Consider the following 14,999-nt stretch of genomic DNA (forward strand, 5'->3'; position numbering starts at 1 on the left):
TATACTATCAATTCAAGAGAGTATACCAAATATCCATTTTTCCGCCCAATATATACGTCATGCCATGACACTAAGCAAAATCAGATGTCAAGATGGACCGAAGCCCCAAATCAAGTAGGGTCAAAACCCAATAGACAAGAGAATCAAGAACCATATTAAACATGTCTTTCTAGTTCGTACTTAACATGGACAAGTTCCATAATTCAAGACGAACTACAAATCCAAAGTCAAAATGGCAAAAGATCCGAATCAAGAGGCATGCCAAGATGAGTGACAAAGTCACTGCCACAAGAAGGACAAAGTCCCAACAAGAATGCAAAATGATCAAACAATCCGTACGAATGAGCGATTTAGCAAATATCTTACAATACTTGATATAGTACGAATATAACAATATAAATTGAAGCCAAGAAAAATAAAGTATCAAGTTATTTCAACATATTCCAGCAAGCAAAAAGAGCACAAGTTTATACACAAACCTTGGTATTTTACCACGAAACAGTTCAATCACAACTTGGGGACGTTCGAATCATCTACGCCGTAAACAAACCAAATCTGTCCACTTCCTCAAACACTTCCGCTTTGATTTTTTTCAAGGGTTTATATACCTTAAATACATAATCAAATATCTAAATAAGCTCAGTGATTTAGCAAGTCAAACTAAACATGATATTGGTGAAAATTACCCAAAAACGTTTGAAACAGAAATTCTGGACAGTATCATTGTTCCAAGTAGTGACTCAGTTTTAAAGATCTATACGGACAAACTAGACTTTTTGGTCTTCACAAAAGTTGTAGATCTATGTCTTACCGTTGCAGAACATATTTAATAACCTCTATATCAATTTTGAACAAAAAGGTATGCTAAATTTACTAACAGCAGTACATGGAGTATTTCTAAAATTGGAAATCTGGACAGCACCTTTCCTGTACTTTCTGATCCTTTTTCAGGTAAATACCAATAAAACTAGATTTTGGTTCCTTCATAAGAGTTATAGATTTATGCAATACCTTTTTAGAAAGTCCTAGATCACTTAAATCGGAGCTCTGTACAAAAAGATATGTAGAAAATTCTAGTAGGTGTCTAGTATAAAAACAAGTTTAGAAACTTACCAAGAGGAGCAACTTGATCTTCACCAAAAACGAAATTTGCTTGTTGATTTAGTAGAAATCCATGGTTTTTTTCATGAAACTTCATATTTTCAAGTTTCTACGGAGGAGAGAGATAGAAAGCGAGAGATGGATAGCTACTCTTCTTTGTCTTGAAGAGTAGAAAAAAAATGGGGAGTTTATGGATAGATATGAAATAAAATGGTTACCCAACTACTAAATATTCTTAGATAAATACAAAAGGTTGGAAACCCAAAAACTTAATTATATATTATATTTAATAACAACTAGTCTAAATAATATTAAGTGTTACATATATCAACATCATGGAACTTCATTGCCAATATTAACACAACCTAAAGTAAGAAATTTTTATATATTGACCATTTCACATTTAGGAAGTGCAAAGTAAAATATTTCCTCGTTATAAAAATGCCCAATCAAGAATGCAAACAATATATAAAATTTTGGAGTGTTACAAAATGTGTTTTGTCCTATCTCCTTTTATGAATCCTCCCTTCAATTGGGCTATGCATGCTGCATTGTCTTCATACAAAATTGTGGGTAGTTTTTCACACTTCAAACCACATTTGTCTCGGATAAGATGTATTATAGACCTCAACCAAATACATTCTCGACTTGCTTCATGAATAGAAATTATCTCAGCATGATTAGAAGAAGTAGCCACGATTGATTGCTTAGTCGATCGCCAAGATATGGCAGTGCCGCCACATGTAAACACATAACATGTTTGGGATCGAGACTTATGCGGGTCAGATAAATACCCAGCATCGGCATAATCAACAAGATTGGGATTGCAATCATTGCCATAAAATAATCTCATATCGGTAGTCCCTTTTAGATATCGCAATATGCGTTTGATCCCATTCCAGTGTCTTCTTGTAGGAGTAGAGCTATATCTTGCTAAGACATTAATCGAAAAAGTTTTGTCAGGCCTTGTAGTGTTAGCAAGATACATTAGTGCACCAATTGCACTAAGATATGGTACTTCAGGACCAAGAAGCTCTTCATTCTTTTCTTGAGGTCAAAACGGGTCCTTATTCACATCAAGTGATCGAACAATCATCGGAGTACTTAATGGATGTGCTCCATCCATGTAAAACCGTTTCAATACCTTTTTAATGTAGGCAGATTGATGAACAAAAATCTCATTTGTCAAATGTTCAATTTGCAAACCGAGACATAATTTTTTCTTTCTGAGATCTTTCATCCCGAATTCCTTCTTTAAATAATCAATTGCCTTTTGGAGTTCTGTAGGAGTTCCAATAAGGTTTATGTCATCGACATATACGGCAAGTACAACAAATTCCGGTGTTGTTTTCTTTATAAAAACACATGGACAAATGACATCATTTATATAACCCTCCTTTAATAAATACTCACTAAGACGGTTATACCACATTCTTCCTGATTGCTTTAAACCATACAAATATCTTTGCAATTTGATTGAAAATATTTCCCGGGACTTTGAATTCTGTGCGTTAGGCATTTTAAATCCCTCGGGAATTTTCATGTATATCTCATTATCAAGTGAGCCGTAAAGGTAGGCTGTAACTACATCCATTAAATGCATGTCAAGCTTTTCATGGACAACAAAACTAATGAGATAACGGAATGTTATAGCATCCATAACAGGAGAATATGTCTCTTCATAATCAACACCAGGCCTTTGTGAAAATCCTTGTGCAACAAGGCGTGCCTTATATCTTTGTACCTCATTTTTCTCATTTCTTTTGCGTATAAAGACCCATTTATAGCCAACAGGCTTAACAACATTAGGTGTTTGGACTATAGGCCCAAAAACTTCATGTTTTGCAAGTGAACTTAACTCTAATTGGATTGCTTCTTGCCATTTTGGCCAATCAAGTCTTTGTCGACATTCTCCAACATATTGAGGTTCAAGATCCTCACTTTCTTGCATAATGCTAGATGCAACATTATATGCAAAGATATAATCCACCACTATATCCATTCGATTCAAATTTGTCTCAATATCGATTGGATTTATTGATAGTTCCTTATTTTCTTGAGTCTCAGGCTCATTGATTTCCTCATGAATCTCAGGATTGGTTAAATCGTGAATTTCATTATGAGACTCTTTCGTAGTGTCATCTTGATCATTTGTTTTCCTTTTTCTAGGATTTCGATCCTTAGAACCTAATGGTCTGCCACGTTTTAGGCGTGCTTTTGACTCATTAGCTATGACACTAGAAGATTGTCCAATAGAGACATCAATACGGATTGGAACATTCTCTGCAGGGATATGTGATTTTGTTATCCTTTTCAGATCCGTAAATGCATCTGGCATTTGATTTGTTATTTTCTGCAAATGGATAATCTTTTGCACCTCTGTGTCACAAATAGAGGCACGTGGATCAAGATGAGACAATGATGTATTTTTCCATAAAATTTCACGTTTGGTTTCATTAATTTCTCCCCCTAATTTTGGGAAAAATGCCTCATCAAATCGACAATCTGCAAAACAAGCAGTGAACAAATCTCCCGTTAATGTTTCTAGGTAGCGAATAATGGAGGGCGATTCAAACCCAACATATATTCCTAACCTTCTTTGGGGACCCATCTTGGTGCGACATGGGGGTGCTACAGGCACATATACAACACATTCAAAAATTCTTAGATGAGATATATTAGGTTCTTGACCCAAAACTATGAGACGAATTAGCATTGCTGCATGCAAAATGGCGTGACCCCAAACAGAAGTGGGCAACTTTGTTTTCATGAGTAACGGTCTTGCTTTCAATTGCAGACGTTTAATTAAAGACTCTGCAAGGCCATTTTGAGTGTGAACATGAGCTACAGGATGTTCCACTTTTATCCCAATTGATAAGCAATAATCATTAAATGCTTGGGATGAAAACTCAGCAGCATTATCAAGTCTAATAGACTTAATTGGATTATCGGGAAATTGTGCCCGTAATCGGATTATTTTTGCCATTAATTTTGCAAACGCGAGGTTGCGAGATGACAATAGGCATACACAAGAGGATTTTTGTTGGCTTTTGGGGGTGGATAGTTATTGTTAGCACGTGATTTTTGCTCTATGAGAACTACTCCCAAAAATTCAAAATAAAATGGTTTTGTGTTGTTTGTAATTTATTGGTATTTTTGTCTGCGCGTGTTTATTTCTACTTTAGTTAAGAAAAATACAAAAATATATGTGTTGCATTTGCATTTACAATTTAGGATTAATTAACCAGTGATTTGTTTTATGAAAATGAAAATCATAAAAAATAATGTACTTTGCATTTTTAGCATTTAATGTTGAATTGTGTGATTTTATTGTTAATTGGCATTTAATTGTATGTGATAAATGTTATTAAAAGATAATTAGTATTTTTAGTAAGTTAACTTGGTTTATGATTTTAGAAAATAATTTAGAAATCAAAATGAATGAAAAGAATAAAAGAAATAAGAAGAAAATAAAGAGAGAATCAATAAAAAGAGAAGAACCAAATTTGGGGCAAAAGCATCCAAGCCCAAACCAAACTCGTCCAAACCCACACCTGATCCAGCCCATTACCAGTCCAATCCAGTCCATCTCGGAGACATCCAAACGGCATCGTTTTGGGGAAGCCCTGATCAGGGCCGTTGATCTCACTTGATCAACGGTCCAGATCACTCCGCCCTCACCTGTAACCCCATACCCGGCCCATGACCCCGAATCAACCCGATCTCTTAATAAGACCAAACGACACCATTTGAGTTAAGTGAACTAATCTGGACCCTCGATCTCTCTTGATCGAACGACCAAGATCAAATCACCCCCCACTATATAAATATATAAATGAAATATCATACCCAGCCCCCCAGTCCAAACCCCTGTTCATCATCGTCTCTCAGAGACGAAGCCCTTCCCCAACCCTAGCCGCCATGGCATTCCTTTGCCTGAAGCCCGGTGGCAACGACGCCGCCGGCCACCAAAATAACACCCCTGAACCTCCTAACCACCCTCAACACAGATCCAGTACCCGTTTGCTTCGAGTCATCCTCAAACGTCTTGAATCTTCATTCGAAGATTCGAGCAAAACCTGGACCTACCCCAATCCGCCCTGAACTCACACCCTGACACCTCTTGACCTACCTCATGACCAAACCACCGTTGGTTTGTTTCGAATCGGGCTAAAAACACTCGAACCCCAAATCAAAACGTAAGAACCCTAGAAAACCAAGACTGGTTTCTGTCCGAAGTTTAAGGGGTTTTGGGGGTTTAACTGACCTTAGTCGAAGTGTTCTCAGTTGAGAACACTCGATTAAGGTCTGTTTGACCTCAAAAAGTTCAAGGCCGAGTCGATGCAAGTCCGCCTGTTCTCTATTCCATTGAAGGTATTTTTCATTTTTTTCCTTTTATTCTATTTTGATGTTTTAAACCGTCTGTTTATTTTTCTAGTATTGTTATATTAATTTTTAATTTTTGTCGATTGTTCTGTTCTTCTCCCTCAGACCTTTTTATTTGGTCGAATTTATTTCTGCTCATTGTTGTGAATGATTATAGGTTGTGTAATCGATTCAAATAAGTTTCATCGATTAATTAAGTTTTATTACAAATCCTTGTTCTTGTCAATGCTGCTTGAATTGCCTGATTATCTATTTTTGATTGATTGATGTCAGTTGTTGTAGACAATCGGTTAATTAGTTTTCGTCGATTAATTCGTTCTTATTTGTAAACCAATAAGTTCGTCAAATGGTTGTTGTGTGTGCCTGATCTGTGGACACTTAGCTTCAGGGCATTGCCAATAGGCTGACAATGATCTTGCATTCATGTTTATTTTGATTCAATTTTCAGTTTCAGTTTTAATGATTCTGTTGAGTTCTGTGTTGTGATTTAAATTCAGTTCATTGGTTTCAATTGGAACTCAACCTTAGTCATTTAGTTGTCAGAAGGATTGGTTATAGCTGTTAGTCAGGTTTAGTTTTATATCATTGATAGCTTGAACAGATTTTAGAGTTAAAAGGTTTTAATACGGATGAATAGATTGTATTAGGGGCAGTAATATTAAGGGTTTCAGGGGTGATTTGGGAGTGGAACAGTTAGGGTAATATTTTAGTGTTAGTGGGGTATTAAATGTTCTTAAATTAATAAGGTAATGGGGAACAAGAGGGAATGGGGGCTGAAAATAAGGAAAAAGCTTTCCTTAGTGGGTTTTAAGTGGAAAAATGCAGATTTTAGTGGGAAAAGGGGGTCGGGTAGTTAAGTTAAAAAAGAGGGGGCAGGTCTGGATATAAAGGGGGGGATTTAGGACTGAAAGGAGGAGGGATGGCTGGAGAGTTTAAAAGGAGAAAACAAAAAAGAAAGAAAGATCCTGTTTTCATTGCATCTGTAGGAGGAACTCGAACTCTGAACATTGAATTCGATTCCCTTTGATTGCTTGAGTGGTTCAGTGGTCTACTGGTTCAGTTTCGGGTTTAATATACGCTTGGATGAGTTTGTTTGTGGTGATTTTGGTTGCTGCTGTTTGGTCGTTTTACAAACTTTCTGGGCTGTGTCGGTAGCCGTTTAGAACTCCCAATTGTTGTTGTTGAACTGCTGTTGTATTGTTGCCCGTATTACTGCTGTTGCTGATCTCTCTTCTACTTTTATTTTTGTTCCAATTCCAGGTACATGCTTCGAATTCCCTTGATGTAAGTTCAACTTTGGAGTGAAAAATGTAGTTTTATGCCAGAGTTGAGTTCATTTGAATACTTGTAGTTATAGTTCGTTAAAGATTGTACTTATTTAGTTTTTTTAAAACTAGTTGGCTTGTTGACATGATATGGACTGCACGGATTTGAACTAGGACTGTTTATATTACATGAATAATAGACGACTGTATAATTAGGACTATTTATAAGTTGTTTAGGCTGCTTGATTCCGGGACTGTTTGGATTTTGGAATATGATTATGTAATAGTCATATTGGTTTAGTGTGGTTTTGTAGTATAATTTTGAAATAAGAAGCAAGCTGCAAGCTGAAACAGGAAAGTGTTTTTCGAATTCATGCATTTCGCCTGCACTAATAAAATTGAGTTGAAATCAGTAAGTATGGGTTTAAATGTGGTTATTGATTAAGAGTGCATCCGTTATTCATATTTTGTTAAGAATTAAACTTGTATCTATGTATTCTCGTAAAATTCTCTTTTTTTATGTATTTTATAATGTGTATATTTATGTAAGTTTTAGACAATATTGTCATTAATGAGTTTAGACAAGTTTTAGATAATATTTTGTAATGCGTAAACTTGTATCGTTGTAGTTTAGACAAGTAATATATTTTAGTTGTAATAATAATGTTATGGTACACGTTTTGAATCTAATAGTAATAGACAATGGTCAATAGTTAACACGAGATTGGAAATTAATGGTAATGTGTTATTAAGCTAATAATTGTAACCATTGTTAATTAGTTAACTGATTAGGAAAGTTGTGCTTGGATTTGGAGATGAAAGTCGGCTGTCCTACGGGTAGGCCTTGGAGGCCCGATGCGGATTAATTATAAGTTTCTTTCTTAAAGGGGAAGCCACTCTTAAACAAATTAATTAGGACTTTTTTTTTTTACTTTAGAGACAATAAAATAGCAAATTATAGTTGCTTTAGGCTTATTTTAAAAATAAAAAAAATAAAAAAAGGAGACGAGCCTCGCCAAATAAAACGCACAAGCTGTGGGGCCCTCAATAAAGGAATATCATGAATACATAGAATTCGGGATGGGCCGTTTAGCAGATTTCACAGCCTTCCCCAAAGTAATAACGCGTTAGTCACTGTTAGGCGCGCTTTTAATGATTTACTTTCTTAAACTCGGGTGCATATTTATGTGACCCAAATCCAAATCTCAACGGAGTCGAAATGTATCGATAACCACGGGCACATTGATGTGACGGGGTTCGAGATACGTTTTCACAACGTTGCAATTCTTTGTTAAAATAATAATGATAATAATAAAAATGGTTTAAGTTAAAATTTGCACATAGGTTCATAATTGTATAAAAATCAGATAATTAAGCCGAATATGACAGTTCAGCGACCGTGCTAGAACCACGGAACTCAGGAATGCCTAACACCTTCTCCTGGGTTAAGAGAATTCCTTATCCGAATTTCTAGTGCGCAGACTGTTAAATAGAGTTAATCTTTTCCTCGATTTGGGATCCAACCGGTGACTTGGGACACCATAAATCTCCCAAGTGGCGACTCTGAATTAAATAATAAATCCCGTTTTGATTGTCCTTCGATTGGAAAAACTCCCTCTGCGCCCCTTTGCGGTGGTGCATGCGAAAAGGAGGTGTGACAGCTCTGGCGACTCCGCTGGGGACCGAACCCAGAATCTATGGTTCAGGATTTAGAATTCGAGCTTAGATAAATTGTTATATTTGGCTTTATTTATTATCTGATTTTATTACATGTTTTGTCCTAATGTGCTAAATGTTGCTTTTACCGCTTTGATATTATCTGAACTGTATATATAAACTGATACGAAATCCCTCTCTTCTCTCTCCTGAGGAGTGCACGCTGGTCGTGGCTTCTTTCTGTTAGTGTCATATCCCAAAATAGAACGAGGATTCGGAGGAGTTGAAAAACCGGATGATCTTTTGGTTACCGGTACGCAGTTCCCATCTTCGGCTCGAGTTGTCCGCTCGGGTAAGCCAGGTCTAGAACAAATACCCAGGATAAGCTTAGTATAACAAAACCTCATGCCAGATCCCTAATAGGAATGCTTATTTGCATCATGTGCATTTGACTTAGGGGACTTAACACAGGGGTTGGGTCCGTCTAGGACAGGCGACCTGAAATGAAAAAGACCATCCTGCTGCATCCTGTTTGTTTTATGCATTTATTTGCTGCAGACTTGCGTGTTTACCGGCTTCTAAAAATACTAGAATATCAGAAAAAAGAGAGAAAAAATAGCAGTGTAATAGCAAACTCGTCCAAATTTTGAGAAAATGTAAAAAAAATGTTTTTAGTGTAATTTATTTAAACAAGTCTTGTTTTCAGAATTAGATTATATTCGTTGCCCGAACTACGCCGGTTTGATTCTTACATGATGTGAGATACGTAGGCAGCCCTCATCGGGTCCAACCTCCCCTTTTGCAAAAATAGCCAAAAATGTCAAAAATTTTAATCTTTCGTCATAGATAAGTCGGGTGATTCCATTCTTGTAAAAATAGCCGAATGTCCCTAAAAAGATGCCGGAAGGATGTTTTTGCGAAAATAGCCACTTTTGGTCATTTTCAAGGTTTTATCTGGTTGGTAAAACACAACCTTTAAATCTTTTTCGAAGTGCTGAAAGGCCATATTGACAAGACCGGAGATTTATTTAAATGTGTGTCAATTTTAGTTTATTCTTTCTTTGAGTCCAGTGAGTGTTAATCACCCCAAACAAACATACAGAATGAGCCCGGGTCCAAGTTTGCCGGTAATAGTTAGGAGCAAGATCCCTTTGGAGTTGCGCTTGTGGTGGGAGGATTTGGAAAAGTCAGAGCGAGATAAGATCAAATTACATTTGGGAGGTCTCACCAGTTTGTTGAACGTCAGACCCAGATGTGACATCATAAAGGCTTTGGTTACATTTTGGGATCCAGCCTACAGTGTATTCCACTTCTTAGATTTTGAACTCACTCCAACCTTAGAAGAGGTAGCAGGTTATATGGACATTACTGAGGGGCTAAGGCACAAATATCTGATTGCTCCAAGAGCCGTCAATTCGCACAAGTTCATGGATCTACTGAAGATAAGCAAGGGAGTCCCGCACTCTGAGTTGGATAGAGGTTTTTCTACTCTGCAGTTCATATACCAGAGGTATGGGCATATAGGAGGGTTCGACGATTTGGAAAGCGGGGTTTGCAGCAGAGGGAATCGGACAAAATGGGATGAACATAGGTGGTTCGCCTTCATAGTAGCGTTCTTGGGCATTGTGGTGTTTCCTCGGAAAGACAGAAATATTGATTTAAATGTGGTTGGAGTAGTCAAGGTCCTGATTACCAACAACAAAAGTACGCTTGCCCCTATGATAGTGTCCGAAATATACCGAGCTCTCACAGCCTGTAAAGCCGGGGCGGATTTTTTCGAAGGATGCAATTTGTTATTGCAAATATGGATGATCGAGCACTTGTGTCATCATCCTCAGTATATGAGCTATAGATCTACAAACGAAGGTTGCATTGAAGAATATAACACGAGGGTTTCAGGGCTCAAATTGCCAGAAGGGTCTAAAGACTGGGTATCTTGCCTTCGCGCCATCACTGCAGCACAAATAGGGTGGACATTGGATTGGCTTCCTGTTGAAGAAATTGTGTACATGCCCGCCACGGGTCCTTACTTCCTCTTAATGGGACTCTGAGGCATTCAGCCTTATGCGCCTTACCGGGTGATGAGACAGTTAGGGAGGTGTCAGGTGGTACACCTAGACGAAGATCTCAGTGTTTATGCAATCGAGGTTAGCACCAATGGCCAATTTCATGAAGAAACCGTCCGTTCTATATGGAATGAATGCCAATATTTGACAGTAAACACTCGAGTGCACGACCTATCCAGAGGCAAAGTCTCATCTACTTATCTCACCTGGTACAGAAAGAAGGGCATTATAAGAGACGAACCAGAACGGCCAGCCAAAAAACCTCACATTCAAGAGTTCGTTGAGGCGTCACGAGAACCGTGGGAGTGGTTGGCCAAAGAGAGCGAATACCGGGCCGAAATAGGCAAGCTGAAACAACAGATTAATGATCTGAAATTTGAGAACAAGGTGCAAGTTGCTGCCGATGAAGGAGAGAAGAACAAGTTAGCCCAAGAAAATGAGGCTCTCAAGGCTCAGATCCGACCAATGAGGATAGATGCTGACAATCAGCAAAGGAGTCGGTCGGATGAAAGATTGATTAACGGACTAAAGGAGGGAATCATTGAGCGCCGGGATAACCTGAAGAAATCCGAGGGTGCCGTAGCACAGCTCCGGGCACAATGGACAAAAAGAACAAAAGAGCGCACACAGTACTTGCAGCAGGTGAAGAAGGAATATGAAAAAACCATCGCCAAACTAAAGGGAAAAATGACCACCCTCGAGGACAAGACACTTAAGCAAGTTGAAGCTTATGAAATCAAAAGTGGACACTGTTACGATTTACTGGCTCGAATGGAAGATGAAATACGGCAGCTGCAAAGGCGGCATCTCCAGGATTCTCAGGTTTTGGGGGGCTGTAGTGATCAGATAAGGCGTCTGCTCATGGGAAAAGGTCGAACCAGGAACAAGATTGGGACTATTGCCCATGCCATCATTAGGAGATGTCGAATGTGTGAAGACATGACCCGCACTACCTTCATGTCAGCAGTAATGATTTTCGTCAAGCGGACAATGTACGAACTGGAGCAACTTGAAAGGGATCTCACACCAAAGCCCGCTGCAAGGTCGAACGATGCCTCGCGGGCACCAACTTTTGGAGCTTTAATGTATTCATAGTTCGAGTCAGTGTTTTGTTTTAGAGTCTGTTGTCTGTCTGTGTATTCTCTTTTGCATCAAAATGTGTCAGTAGTTTTTTTTAGTCCGTAATTGGTTTTACTTCGGGTTTGTTCTCTTTTCCAAAAAAAAAAGTTTAGTTTGTATTATAATGTTTCAATAAAGAAAATGGAAAATTCCCAAAATTTACTTTCGCATTTATGTGTCAGAACTACGCACGGTCTGATTCATGCGGGGACATGATACGTAGGCAATCCACATAAGATTCGACCACCACTAAAAAAGGAAAGTTTGGAGGCACTTAAAAGAAGTCGGAATGACGCATGCAGTCAGAACAAAGTCATGATAGAAATGGTTAAACTGCTTAGGAACATTGCATTCCCAACGTGAAATTGCAATATGTGTTAAATTCTAACGCTAACAAGTTTGTTGTTGATCCAGAGATTTTGAAACAGTTAGCTTGTTAGAACGTTCTGGCAGATTACCATTACCACACAAGATCTAAAGGGCCCATTCCAAAAGTATGTCTGGTTCGGACAAAAGTTTTGGAGGAAAAGACGAAGATGCAAATGATGAAGGAGGAAGTAGACAGGTTGAGACAAGAGATAGCTGGGATGCACCTAGCCCGGGCTAGGGGACAAACATCACCAATGCCTCCCCCTACTCCTACCCTCTCATCGGCTCGGACTCCGGAACACCCTCTCACTGGTCCATCAACGAGCTTCCCCATTGCCCAATTCTATCAGGGAGAAACTTCCTATAATCCCCAAGCTCCACCACCCAAACAAAACCCTCCTCCACCAATTGTTCCTGTTTTCGTAGCACCTCCACCCGCCACATTGCAAAAATCATCTGATGAACTAGTGTTTCAGGTTCACGACAACCAATACTATCCTCTTGAACTCACCTTCAAAGCACCCGAGCCATACACTTACACCCCTCACCTTCAGCTCCCGACAAAAACTGAGAGGCCGGCTAAGAATCCGGAGCAAGACGAAGTGCTTCGTAAAGTGAAAAACCTGGAGCAATCCTTCAGGAATATGCATGGATTGGGCAGCCAAGTTAGTGTGGCCTATAAAGATCTGTGTCCCTTCCCCGATGTTCAATTACCGACAGGTTTTAAGATGCCAAAGTTTGATCTATATGAGGGACATGGTGATCCCTTGGCACATCTACGAGGTTTCTGTAGTAAAATGAGAGGGGCAGGTGGAAAGGATGAGCTTCTGATAGCTTATTTTGGTCAAAGTTTAAGCGGGTCTGCACTGGAATGGTACACGAGGCAGGATCCTAGCAGGTGGTATACCTGGGACGATCTAGCACAAGCATTTGCAGGTCACTTCTAGTATAACCTTGAGATCGTCTCTGACCGTCTCACACTGTTGAAACTTGAGAAAAAGCCTGGAGAGAGCTTCAGGGAATTCGGATTCCGTTGGAGAGAACAAGCAGCAAGAGTCGATCCACCAATGAGAGAAGGTGAAATGGTGGACTACTTCTTACAAACTTTGGAGCCAACTTACTTTGGTCACCTGGTGACGTCAGTTGGTAAATCTTTCAACGAAGTAGTAAAAATGGGCGGTATGGTTGAAGAGGGACTCGGGTCCAACAAGATAATAAGCTATTCGGCAATCAATGCCACAACTCAGGCTATCCAAAGCAGCACGGGAGGTGCGCTCGGGAAAAAGAAAAGAGAGGAGGTCGCAACAGTCGAAGAAGGTACTTGGTCCAGATCCAGAGGTCCTTCCCCTCACTACCAACCCAGACCCCATCACCCAAATTACCCACACACTCCATACAACCCTCTACAACCCTATTATCCACCACAAGAGCCACATTTCTCTGTCCATCACGCCCAAACTTACACCCAGCCTCCGGCTCGCCCACAATGGCGTGCGCCGTTTCCCCATAATACATATCCACCTCCACAAAACACATACCTACCTCCGCAAAGCACATATCCACCACCAATGGCCTACAGGAATCCTTCAGGGCCAAGCTTCCGCGGAAATCAGGCTTTCAGGAATGAAAGGGTGCACAGGTAGAGAACATTCACTCCGCTGGGAGAAACCTATACTACTCTATTCCACAAATTGAGGCAATTAGGCCTATTGGGTCCTGTTGAGCCCAAATTGCCAAATCCCCTTCCCAAAAATCTGGATCACTCGGTAAGTTGTGAATATTGTTCGGGGGCGCCCGGACATGATACTGAGAAGTGTTGGAAGTTGAAGACTGCCGTACAAGATCTTATTGACACAAATAGGATCGAGGTTCAGGCAACATAGGCACCCAACATCAATGAGAACCCATTGTCGGTGCACCATGAGGCCTACATGATCGAACTAGTGCACGAAGGAGGGGAGCCCAAGAAACCCTCACAAATGGTAATGATGATTCGTGCCAGTCCAAACGAAAAGCCGACCAGTGGAAAGGCAGTGGTACAGTTGGGAAGGGTAGATGACAAGCCAGTTGTGGTAATGGGGAAAGGTTCGTTTGTTGTTGCGAAGAAGCCAGAGCCAGTCAAGGTAGTGCTGCAGGGAGTACCAAGCACACCAGTGTTAGTTGTGAAGGCGGCCCGCGTAGAACCAGTTGTTATCAGGCCAGTAATGCAGTTGCCGATAACAAGTGAGAAAGTTGTGCTATGGAGCTACAGTCAAGTGACGGTGATGCATAAGAGGAAGGAGGTTGTGGAAGAAGTATGCGAGGCCCAGGGGTTAACTCGTTCGGGAATGTGTTTTGCTCCCGCAGAATTGAGAAGGGCCAATCCTATAACAATAAAGAAGCCAGTGACGGAGGAGGAAGCAGAGGAGTTTTTGAAGAAGATGAAGGCACATGACTACTCCATTATAGAGCAGTTGAGGAAGACCCCAGCCCAGATTTTGTTGCTATCCTTGTTGATCCATTCAAGCGATCATTGTCGGGCTTTAATGAAGATTCTGAACGAAGCCCATGTTTCGGACAAGCTCTCAGTGAACCATTTGGAGAAAATAATGCACAAAATCTTCGAGGTAAACCGAGTGACATTTTCTGACGATGAGTTGCCAATAGAGTGTACAGAACACAACAAAGCACTATATTTGACTGCGAAATGCGAAGACTCGGTGGTTACTTGAGTACTGATTGATAATGGGTCCAGTGCCAATATCTGTCCTTTGGCCACTCTGAACAAACTGAAAGTTGATGATGATAGGATTCACAAGAACAACGTCTGCGTCCGAGGTTTTGATGGGGGTGGTACTGACACAATGGGTGATATCATGATGGAATTGACAATTGGTCTGGTCGAGTTCACCATGGAATTTCAAGTGATAGACGTGGCGGTGTCGTATAATCTTCTATTGGGGAGACCCTGGATCCACGCAGCCAAAGCAGTGCCTTCTACACTTCATCAGATGGTCAAATTTGAATGGTATAGACAAGAGATTGTGGTACACGGGGA

The sequence above is a fragment of the Nicotiana tabacum genome, chromosome 3 (genome assembly GCF_000715075.1).
Source record: "Nicotiana tabacum cultivar K326 chromosome 3, ASM71507v2, whole genome shotgun sequence".
Lineage (NCBI taxonomy): Eukaryota > Viridiplantae > Streptophyta > Magnoliopsida > Solanales > Solanaceae > Nicotiana > Nicotiana tabacum.